The sequence below is a fragment of the Choloepus didactylus genome, chromosome 8, assembly GCF_015220235.1.
Source record: "Choloepus didactylus isolate mChoDid1 chromosome 8, mChoDid1.pri, whole genome shotgun sequence".
NCBI classification, from domain to species: Eukaryota; Metazoa; Chordata; class Mammalia; order Pilosa; family Megalonychidae; genus Choloepus; species Choloepus didactylus.
Genome location: NC_051314.1, coordinates 116225961 through 116239047, shown reverse-complemented (window position 1 = coordinate 116239047; position 13087 = coordinate 116225961).

Genomic DNA, 13087 nt, shown 5'->3' with positions numbered 1-13087 from the left:
CAAGGAATACAATATGCTAGAAAAAATTAATCTTAAAGCTTCCCAGGTTGTTTGTTTGTTTGTATCCCTTTAGGGCAGAAGAGAGTGGCTGGGTAAATAGTTCAATGAAACATGGCTACCCACTATGCCCTCTCCCACCATTTACCCTTTATTATTCCCTAGCACTGTTCTACTTTCCAGAGAGCAGGTAACTAGTGCAATCAATCCCCTGATACATCTAAAAAATCTGTCTGCCCCAGGTTCCCTATAGTCTAGTCAGTGTTTTGCGTGGTATGCCTCGTTTCCAGTAACCCAGTTAAATTAAAGGTTTGTTGAGGGCTAGGCAATCTACATACTCACTTAGTACACTTATGTTTTGGGATTGTTTCTTTTCTTATTCCTTAAGAATGACCTTGGATTAAAAAAATTAATAAATAGTTGCATTTTTTCTCATGTTCATGTTTCCTCAAATAGTAAAATTACTCCTTACTGATCACTACATTGAAGGGTTACTTGTAAGCTAAATGCTCTCTCTATATAAATATAGATAAAAATGTCCACTTTACTTGACTTAGTGCAAAGGAGACCTAAGCACGAAAATAACCATGTTCTATATGTGTTAAAATAATATAGAAAACACATGTATATATCATATATTATGACTACAGATGGGAGATATTTATAAACATATTAAAAGTATACTTATAAGCTGAGACATTGTTATATTTTAATTTTGCTTTTAAACAATGTATTTCATATTTATTTGTGAGTATCAGGTGGCATATGAATGAGTTCAAGTAAGTGGACCCTTGTCTCAAAGGTCTGAGATTTTGAATGAAAAGCGAAAAGCAAATATGCGTGGGGGAACTAGAGAAAGCATTTAAAATGGTAATAATTTCACAATTATATATCACAACTTGATTATAAAATTGGTAAAGGAATGAGAATTAATGGAACATTCAGAGTGGAATGATATTTAAATGGTGCGATTTCTTGGAAGAGGTGAGATTGACATGGAGCATGTAAAACAGATCCATGATAGAGCAAATAGTGTTCATTGGTGACCTTGTCTTTATGGCACTGATAATTCACTCATTATTCATGTGAGCTGTGCATCTACTGCTGGAGAAACGAAATATACATATTAACCAGTCTGACAGCATCATCATAGGGAAAGTCCCCAACAGTTGCTTTTGTAGTAACAACAGCCTTGAAGCTGACTGAGTGCCAGACACTGTGCTAAATGCTCTATGTTTTGGTTTGCTAAAGCTATCAGAATGTGATATACCAGAAATGGGTTGGCTTTTACAATGGGGATTTATTAATTTACAATTGACAGTTCTTAGGCTGTGAAAATGTCCCAATTAAGGCTTCAGCAGGATGATACCTAGACTCTGGAGAAAGGCTGCTGGCATCTGGGACACCTCTGTCTCATGGGAAGGCACATTACTGGCATCTGCTGGTCCTTTGCTCCTGGGTGTCATTGCTTTCAGCATCTGATTCCAGGGGCCTCATCTCTGAGCTTCTATCAGTCCTCTGTTAGCATCTGTGAGGCGTTTTACTCTGAGCTCTCTGGGTGTTTCTCTCTAAGCTCTCTGGGCTTTTTTCTGTCTTTTTTTCCACATAAAGGACTCCAGTAAGGGATTAAACTTGAATTGGGTGGGTCACATCTCAACTGAAAAAATCTAATCAGAAGGTCCCACCCACAATAGGTCTGCACTCACAAGAATGGATTAAAAGAACATGGCCTTTTTTGGGGTACATAACGGCTTCAAACCAGCACACTGTATGTACTTCATTATTCAATTCTCAGAGTAACTATGCAAAGTAGGTAATATTATCCCTGGTAAATCTGTTAGGAGCATAAACTTAGAGAGGTTGACCTTGGGCTGTAGAGTGGTGTATTATTGAGCTGGTTTTACTTGAAATTCAGCTCTGCCTTGCTCCGGAACTCCCATTCTTTTCCTCGGGCCATGCTTCCTTCAGTAATTCCAGATCCTCAAGTTAGGTGCCAGTGTCTGACTCAAACACACCTTCAACAAGTGGAGTAGGTTTTAATTACTGTTTGCCAATTTTACTCATTTATTGATCCATTGACAAGCATTAATTGAGCACTAACTTTGTGCTAAATGCTATGAACACAAAGCTGGTGATGATAATGAAGTTTTCAGGTCTCCAAGTACCCACCTTGTGGTAAGAGAGGAACACAATAATTGCCATAAATGTATAAAATTTGCAAGTAATGCATTTCTAGGGATGAGAAGGGCTAGAATTCAAAGAGAGAGAGTTTCACAGAAAAATTGACATTTGGATTGAATCCTTGAGGATGAATTGGAATTTGCCTGTTCCATTTGGTTTGCAAGGCAGTGGACAGTGTGAGCACAGAGGTTTCAGAGAATTTGTGGCTGTGCACTTGGCCAGAGTTAAGGACTCTCATGGAGGAGCAATTGTCAAGTCAGGTGAGAAAATGAGTAAACACTAAGTAAGGAAAGAAATAGAAAGCATAAAGAGGGCAAAAATTAGAGAGTGACTGAAATATGAAATAGTGCAGAAAGGTGCTTAGGAGATACAGTCAATAGGACTTGCTGGCAGATGGGATGTGGTGCGGAAGTGAGAGAAATGGAGCAATTCAGGATAATTCCAAGCTTTGTACCTTTTGTTATTGGTTGAATGGTACAGGGAGACAGGAGATGCCTAAGGAAGAGTTGTTTGAGGTGAGAGTGTGGATAACGTTTACTTTTGGATATCCTAAATTTGAAAAGCCAGTGATGCATTCAGATGAGAAAGTTTTTGGGCTCTGGACAGAGGAGAAATAAAACAGAGGTGTAGTATATGGGAGCAAAACTACAATCTTTAAGATTGACAGTCTTTAGTTTGGACAATGTGGCTTAATAAGAGAGCTACAAGTCCTCTAATGAACCATATAATTGGGCAGACATACCCACCAGTCAAGGCAGCTCTGGACAAGGAGGGGCCCATGTAGAATGTCTGCTCAGATAAGAATTACAGTTCAGATGAACAGAGGTGACAATAGAAGAGAGAGGTGCCCATTGGAAGAAGCTCCCAAAAGATGAGGAGAACAGTATCTAGAGCACAGATAATGGAATTAACCTTGTGGATTCATTAAGTCAATGTGTCTTTTAACAAACATTTATTCAAATGCCTACTATGCTCAGAGATCCTGAACTAGGTTCTGAGGATATAGCAAAGAACAAGGTAGAAATGGACTTTGACTTCATGGAACAGTGTAGAATGAGATGCAGACAAAATAATTAAAAACAACTAAAATTATAATAAATGGTGATCAATGCTATAAAGAAAAGGAACAAAGTGCTAACATGGAAAATAACTGGGTGGGTTATGGATGGGGAAACCTAGTTAGATCAAGTGATCAGGGAAATCTCTCTGAGAAAATTGCATAGAAACTGAAATGTGAAGGGAAAGAAAGAGCAAGTAAAATATGTCAAGAGCAGGGAAAGCCATTCTGGGAAAAATGAATAGTATTTGTAAAGTTTCTGTGGCAGGAATAATCCTGATAACGTTGAGGAAGGGATAAAAGATCATATGGCCAATTTTTGTAAGCCAGAGGAGAGGTGAGTAGGTGCCTGGTCCCACAGGGCCTGATATGCCATGACAAGAAAGCTATGTAGAGAATGAACCAGAAGAAGTGAGAGTAAAAGTAGGAAAATGAGGTAGAGGGTTGTTAGAATATTCCAGGTGAGAATACTCTATGAGAGAGTGAATCATTCACAAATAAATGATTTAGAGAAAAAGAGTTGGTCATGAAAGTATAAAAGTATTGACAAACCAGTGCATTGGGAGGCCACATTTATAGATTTGTTACAGCATTAGCCCACTTGATTAAATCCCCTAGCATAACCCAATGTGAGTGATCAGTCAGTTTGGATGGTTTGGGGATTACAGGAAAAAATGGAAGGAACATTTGTGGGCAAGGAAGAGGGTGCTAGTAAAAGAATTATTACGATGATAATTGCAGGGTTAAGGATAAAAGAAAATGAAATTAGAGGGATTCTTATTGTATGACTATCTGAACTTGGAGTAAGAATAAATGGAGTTGAGAAGTTATATCAACAGGATTAGGAAGGTGGTAATTGAAAAACAGGGTGAAGTTTCCGGTATCCATATTGAGTGATGGTGGAGAGTCCTTCAATGCACCAACCTAGGATACGGGAAAAATGGTTTTTCCCCCAGGGGATGATGGCAAGTCCAGGGTTGCACATGGAAATTTGGGACATCTGGGGAGAGCTTTCCATAAGGCACTTACAGCCTGGAAGAGGTACTCAGGATTAAGTTCTAGGTTGGAGAATGAGAAGTATTTAAGTGGTAGGAGAAACTAAGGAATGAGTGAAATTGTCCTGGAGGACAGAATCCCAGGATGCACGATAGTTTCAGGGAGAATCTTGCTGCCTCTGATCTCACATCAATGGTACTTTCCTCCTCAATCCAAGGCCCTCTATTGTTCCTTTCTATCTGGTAAGAATAACCATTTTTGTAGGTAAGATTCACCAGCAAAAGGCAGTTATTTTTGGTGCCAGGAAGGGTGACCTTCCTTAAGTGAGATTTTTGTGACTTGCCTGGAGAAAGTTGGAACTGCTAGAATGCAAATCCAGGGATTTTCCCTCTTCGTGTTTTCACTCAGGCTGCGACTGATACCCTTGGCCCCTCAAGAGCTAACATCTGTCAATTAGGCAAGACTCATTGTACCTGCTGGTCAATCTGAATGCTCTCATAAATACCAGGGCAAAAGATTGGACCCGACCATGCAGCTGACTTTCACAAACTGTAATTCACTGGTCTGACTTAAAGCTTCCATCAACATCACAAAGCATAATCACCTTCATGATATGGTTTACTTCACCTGTTTCAATGGGTGCTTAAAGCTTTTATATCTGGGTGTCTCCAGTAACTACATTCATAGTCCAGTGGCCCCTTGAGAGAGGGGAAAGTAAGCCTGGAGTCTGGCCAAGTACATGTGGTTGGAGCAGAACACAAGGTCCAAACTTCCTTACTACATGTTCTTGGGTTTCTGATCCCTGGAGCATTATATGAGAAGCATCTAGCAGTGTGACTAATCTAGAGTTATTCTTCTTCTTTCATTTCTCTTCTTCCACCAGCTTTAAAAATCATACATATGTGTGTATATATATGTGTGTGTGTGTGTATACACACACAGAGATACAGAAAATTTTTTAATATCTCAGCTCTTCTTTCATATTTAGTATATTTCAGAAATATGTTATAGCATATTTACTGTAATATGCTGCTAATTTCTGTATTATAGTGAAGAATGGTCACATGCATATGTATATACACATGCATAGACACGTAAGTGAATGGGGCTTAAACAGAGTAAATATTTCTTAGTTATAGCTGTGAGCTCCTAGATAGTAAAGTGCTATATAAATCCAAGACAATCTTTTTTTGGATATAATTTTCACTTTCAATTTTATTTGTATTTGTTGAATTTTTTTCCTGAACTGTTGAGAAATGGAAGTTGTAAAGAGACTTACAGGTAAATTTCTTCTCTATTCTTCTTTATTCAATAGTATAGTATAGAATTGTAAACTTTTATTTTTATGAAGTTATTTGAGTTTTATGCATTATGGGTGCCCTCATTCTAGCCCAACTGAACGTCTGATCTCATCTCCAAATACCCCCCATAAACGAGTCTATATACTGTTCAAGAATACATCTGGAACTTTCTCTTATTTGTGTTTCTAATTTACTCTTTCTTAGTACAGGAATATTCTCCTCACTTTCTCTTTATCATTCTAAACCTTCCAAAGCTAAAATTCTGTTGATACCATCCCAATTGGAAACCACACATTCTATATCACTTGGCTGTTTTACTAATTTGCCACAAATGATTAATTCATACTGTGGAGATGATTATACATTTCCTGTAAGGAGAATGACCTATAGTTTTGAATACTGATAACATTTTCCTTACATAGCACCTCACCCATAGTAGGTGCTTAATAAACATTGTGGACTGATTTTCTTTCAATTGGTAAAAGATAAAAACTTCTCAAACACATGAATGATTTTGAGGATATTTAAAAATAGTTGTGGTAGATTTTAAAAAATAAGAGCAATGTGGAAAGATAATTATTGATTAAAGGTATTAATAATACAAATTTGCTAGATTAGAGCTACTTAGTTACTAAGATTCTATATTACTAATGTCTTTTTTATGTATCTTAAAAATCCAAAAGAGGATTAGAAGGTCACTAACCAATTCATTCTTCCCAAGCTTGTTAATACTAATGGATCTATGTAAATTTACTTTTTAATGCTGCTTAGCGGGTGAATTATTCTGTACCAGTATTAGGCAGGAAAGCCCTATAGGCATGAATATTTTGAGGGAAACATGTAGCCAAAACATGTAGCCATCTATTATCTTGCAGCTGGACTTCTGCCAATTATACATATTGATAAATCACTGGAATACTTGAAGAACTTATTATTTTCTTTGAAAGCCTTGAATAAATTTTTACATCGTCTACAAAGGAAATAAGGCACCCAGGTGGGATATATGGTTGTCTTTTGTTTGTAAAACACTTCTTTCTTCCCTCCCTCCCTCCCTTCCCCTCTTCCTTCCTTCCCTCCTTCCTTCCTCCCTTCCTTCAAGATATATTCATTGCATATGCACTAAATGCAACGTGACATGCTAAGCCGTCAGAGTACAGGGTTTAATAAGATAGGCAAGATGCCATCCCTCATGGAACTTCCACTGTAGTCAGGAAGACAGATAATATAACACGCATGCAAACAAATGAAGACGGAAGATAATTTCAGATTGTGATGAGAGCTTTAAGGAAACAAATATGGGGATATGGTAGAGATTATACACTCTTAGCAACCAATGAATTCTCAAGGCATTAAATTAAGGAGTGTAGAAAGAAAACTCTAGTTGAGAGCCCAATGGCAATAAAAATTGATTCTGACTACCATTTGCCTGACAGGCAGAAAATAATTAAAATAAAAAGTAAACAAGCAGTTGTGAAGGATGACACTGTTACTATCTTTAAAGATACTTGGTTTATGGAAAGGAAAACTAAACTATGAATAGATTATCATATGTATTATGTAAAATATAATGATTGTCATTATATAGGAAACTGGGTGAAAGGCAGAATTATTGTGCGTATATGTATGCATGTTTTTTCTTCTCCTTTCTGTTCTCTCCTCTTTGTTGCTTTCAATGAGCATTTATTATTCCAGGCACTGGACCAGATTCTGGGGATAAAATATATGAATAAAACATTGTCCTGTCCTCAAGGAGTTCACAATCTACAGGGTTCATATGTCACCTCACATTCCTAAATTTAGCTTAAGAAAGGAGAAGTGAAAATAAAACTTCTTTGGGTGAAACAAGTTAGACCAAAACCACCTGGAATGTCTTTCCCCAGGTACTTAAATGAGTCTCTCCCTCATTTTCTTCAGGTCACCTTCTCAGTAAGGTCTTCTTTCTTTATCTGCCTTTGAAAATAGCACCCACTTACCTTCCCAAGCCTGGCTCCCTGTATCCTTCCTCTGTTTCATTTTTCTTTTTGGCCCTTATCACCTTACAAAAATATCCTAGCATTTACTTAAGTATTAATCTTTTAAAATACTGGTCTTACTCCTCTAAAATGTAAGTTCCACAAGACCATGATTTTATTTTGTTCACTCATGCATTTCCAGTGCCTAGAACAGTACCTGTCACATATGAGATACTCAATGAATACTTAATGAATGAGTGAATGAATGAATGAATACATATTAATAGAAAAATAAAATACATATTAGATTTGGAGAATTTAGCAGAAAGGAAGTAGAACCAGTTATAATTAAGGCATTATTCTAAACCTTTTCAAGCAAAATACTCTATCTAGTACCCATTACAATTCAGTTCTAGCTAAATCTTGGTAAATTGTCTTCTACTCAAATGAAAGATATAATATTTGCTGTAGATAAATAGAGGGGAATTATTCAGCTACAGTTTAAACTCTATAAGGACCACTCTCTCAAGCCATTTTTTTTTTTTTAAATGTTCTGGAGGATAGCTGACCAAGAGATTTTGACATTCTCAAAAAATGTTGACATCTAAAATCTTGTTGTTCATATACAATACAAGTTGTGATTCTTCAATTAACAGCAGAAATTTCTCTTTTACCTTAGCCTCAGGAAAAATGTATTATCCTTCTCAGAAAGGAACCTGCAGGTTGGAGCCTATAGAGTATTTTATTGTTTTAAAAATAATTTGTTAACATTGCCCTACAGATCTTGGTAGCATTTTGAAGCTGCAGTAACCAGCTTTTACATTTTTTTTAAAATGTGCTTGCAAAAATAAGAGTTTTCTGCTGTTTACACAAATCAATGGGGACTTTATATTAAAGTATAGCCAGTTGATTACTGCATCTCGTATATTTAAAATGTGATTTGGGGCCCTGGACACTTCTAAAGGCCAAGGTAGCCTGTGTATTTATAATCATAACAAAAATAATTGTTACCTTTAAGGCAAAAGTTGCAAGTAACATGGGTTATTGGAGTTCAAAAGGGGAAATTCTCTCCCTAAGGGCAGAAATATCCTCAGAACAGTTCTGCACATATCAGAGAATGCAAGGGGGCTATGCCAGCTACACCCACTGTTCAGAGGCCTTAAGGGTGGAAGGCTGAGTGACTTGATTGGGATCTTGAAACAACAAACACAAAAGACACAGGACAATTACACACCTTACGATTCCAAATGTAGCTTGAAGGCCTAATAGCACAGCGAAAAGAAGGGCAGGTGTTCTTTCTAAAACTCTTACAACCAGAGCTTTGGTGGGAAATGTGTAATTAAAAGCTAGTCCTATGTATTTTTCCCTCTTAGTTTGGCCAATATAAAACATTCAGTAAAATTATATTTGGCATATCTCAATACATTTTAATTTTAAAACCCCTTTTCCTTGTGATGAAAGCAGGTGAAGGTATGGGCAAACTCCACCACAGCATTCTTCAGTGATCTTGGGCAAATTATTTAAGTTCTCTAAATCTTAGTTTCCTCATCTTAAAATGGGTTTAATGATTGTATTTCTTAAGAACAGTCTAGGGCTTTTTTATTACATTCAATAATCCGTGTAGGTTTCTTAATTAGAATGCCTGGCATATATTAAGACCTCAATGAATGTTAGCTGCTATTATTATTATTAAAATACTATTCTTCACTCAGCTGGCGATTTTGGTATACAGTTAAATTCATTCTAACTAGATAGATGCTTTACTAAAATAATTTTCAATTTTAAAGGGTAAAGTTTTTTTTAATTTCTTATCTGTTATTATCGAGTTTTAAGCAGAGCATTCTTCTTAAAGAGATTGATTAGTATTGCTGTTATTGAAGTTTGATTGATGTATAAAATTTCAGAGTTCTCTGCCTTTTCTAAGTAGACTTTCCCATATAGTAAAATTTTTGTACCTTCTCAGATTGTTTTGTCTATCCCAACTTTTCTTTTTGGAGAAATTAGAATCTTTAAAGCCTATACTGGAATTTTTGCACCACAATGTTTTTCTCTTCGCTGCTTAAACTTATATTAAATCATTGATTTCTGACAAAGATTTCTCTTGAGCAACATGGTCAGTACTTAAATACTTGTAGAGTGGTTCAAGTCTTACATTGCATCCTCTTCAACTGATATAAAATCAGAGGGTTGATTGAAATAATAAGAGTTTAAAATTCCATATCTATATTACCATAAAAGATTGCCATAGAGGTTACTGATCGTAAAATTTAAAATAGAAAAAATATATTAAACAAACATATCATCATCATCATCATCATCATCATCTATCCTCTGGATTTTCAGGAGCATTAAAGAAATAAGTGATTTGTTTAGTTCCTTGGAAGGCAACCAGGAAAAAGGCAAGCCTCTATCAGTGTCATACCACATAGAATATTTTAATTTTATTATCGCCTTTCACTACCACTAAAACATTTATCCATATGAAAGATTGATCCTCAGAAAGAAAGAAACACACACACATACACACACAAACAAAATGTTTAGTTATTATGCCCTGTAATGTAAACTAGAGCCTGTAATGGGCCCCCATTAGAGACCTCTAGATAACAGTGCCTTACAGCTAAACTCACGGATGAACTGAGAGGATTTGAGTGGAGAGGCTCACATGTGGGGCTGTTAGTGAGTGTCTAAATGACATGCAGACATATCATGACAATGGCAGGCCCATTCCAAGGCCTCTTGGATTATCTCTTAGTAGTTGTCATCCCACAAGGCCTTGCATCCCAGCTCACCCTGTACCTATGTTTGTACTTTTCTCCATTTCCTTCTTTCTTTAATCAGAAAACAACAGTCTGACAAGTATAATACATAACATAACAAGCATGTGCACACTCCCCAAGTGACCAGATGTTAATTGTTTTTCATATATGTCTCTTTTTGCAATTCTTGCACTTCTCCCTCCGTAGTGCACTTCCTAGGAGTGTGGTGCTACTCCATTCATGTGGGGTGGCAGAATGCAAGTCAACATTGTTATTGGAAAGGTTCATGGAGATGGTCTGCATCAGATAAAGGGAAATGCTTGCTTTTTTGTGGTTAGAATTTGCAGGGTACAGTTACGTTATATTTTTCCATTTATTACTTTTTCACCAGCTAAAAGATTCACTGGTCTCAGATTATTAGCTCTTTAATATAATAATATAGTGAATAGCTAGCTTATGTTCTGGTTTGCTGAAGCCGCCAGAATGCAAAATACCAGAAATGGACTGGCTTTTATAAAGGGGATTTATTAGGTTACATATTTACAGTTCTAAGGCCATAAAAGTGTCTAAACTAAGGCATCAACAAGAGGATACCTTCACTGAGGAAAGGTGATGGTTTCCAGAACGCTTCTGTAGCTGGGAAGGCACGTGACTGGAATCTGCTGCTTCTTTGCTCCTGGGTGGTGTTGCTTTCAGCTTCCGTTTCCAGTGACCTTCTCTGTAAGCATCTGTGGGTTCTCACTTAGCTTCTTCTCACTTAGCCAACTCTGGGCTTCATCTCTTAGCTTAGTAACTACAGTAGTCTGGTTTCAACGGCTGTCTCTAAAATGTCTCTGGGTGTTTTCTCTCTAAGCATCTCTCTGAGCTCTCTTCAAAATATCTCTGCCTTTTGTCCTCTCATAACGGATGCCAGTAAACTAATTAAGACCCATGTTGAATGGGCCGGGCCACACTCATGGAAATAATCTAATCAAATTGTCTTGTCCACAATTGGATAGGTCACATCTCCATGGAAACAACCTAATCAACAAGTCCCACCCACAATAAGTCTGCACCCACAAAAATGGATTAAAATAACATAGTCTTTCCTGGGGGGACACAACAGTTTCAAACCGGCCCATCTTAGAAAATTTGCATTTATCTAAAATAATTTGAGAAAGTAGAAGATTTAGAGATACAGGTCTATGGAAGAAAGAAAATATCCTGGAACTTGACAAGATGAACTCTTCATAAGGCTATGATGACTGGGATGTGATAATATACGCTGGATTCACCAATTCAGTACCAATAAAAACCTACCCCCCAAATCTGGTAATAATTTCTCCCTATTCAGAAAGATGCACAACCACTCAATGTGTTGAGCCAATAGCAACTCTATTAGACTCAGTTTCCTCATCTGTAAAATGAGAGAGTTGGGCAAGCACAAAACTTTATAAATTAGGCAGAAGTCTAAAATGCCATGCCTAATTTATAGCACTGATCATTTTTAGCACTGATTGAGCTAAATTGAGGGAATTGGCTAAGTATTGAACTTAAAGTCTGAGTCAGAATGCATTCTCCTTTATAGACAAGGAGGAGTCCTAGAATTTGTCTGAAAACCAGGATTTAATGCTGACTTCACCACTTTGGAAATTCAGTCAAATGATATATTTTCTCTAAACTTTCATATATTCATCTATAAAGAGAAGAGTAATTATGTCACGAAATTGTTGTTGGGCCTAAATGGAATCATAAAAGGCACTTTTGAATAAACGCAGTTTGTTAACTATTGTTATATAAAGATATTACTTGAAATAAAGGTAAAACATGTTGCACTAAAAACTTCAATTTATTTTAATTATTATTGATTTTGGAAAACAACTGTTTTTTAAAAGTAATAGCTCTCTCTCTTTAGTTGTACTAAAGAGAGATGGGTAGGGAGGGAATGAGAGAGGAAAAAAGGAAGGAAATGGAAAGGAGAAAACAATAAAGGGGAGAAAAGGAAATTGAAAAGAGAGGAGGGGAGGAGAGAGAAGAACAAAACCTCAAGTGTCTTAGATCTATAATGGGCACAATTATACTCTACAGCCTCAAAATATATAAAAAGTTCAGGAGATACAAGGAATAGTTTATTAGGAAATTAAGCTTGTTCAGAGATTGATCCCTTTCTGATTGAGTATTTTCTAAAAGGTCAAGACATACTGAAACACTAAGCACAGTTTACTCCACTGCAACAACTTTTGCCATTATGGCTTAGAATTTAGAAGAATCCAGCATTAAAATCAACAATAGTGATGGCATGTGTAACTGTTCAAAAGGTAAAGTTATATATTCAAAGTATTGCAATAATTTAGAAGTATAGAATTTACACAAAAAACCCAGAGTGAAGTTAATGAATAATAATTTAAGGTGTTTTACTCTTTTTTACATACTCCATAATAGTTACTTTTTTTTAAAAATTCATTTTATTGAGATATATTCACATACCACGCAGTCATACAAAACAAATCGTACATTTGACTGTTCGCAGTACCATTACATAGTTGTGCATTCATCACCAAAATCAATCCCTGACACCTTTATTACCACACAAACAAAAACAACAAGAATAATAATTAAAGTGATAAAGAGCAATTAAAGTAAAAAAGAACACTGGGTGCCTTTGTTTGCATGTTTTTTTCCTTCCCCCAATTTTCTACTCATCCATCTATAAACTAGACAAAGGGGAGTGTGGTCCATATGGCTTTCCCAATCCCATTGTCACCCCTCATAAGCTACATTTTTATACAATCGTCTTCAAGATTCATGGATTCTGGGTTGTAGTTTGATAGTTTCAGGTATCTACCACCAGCTACCCCAATTCAT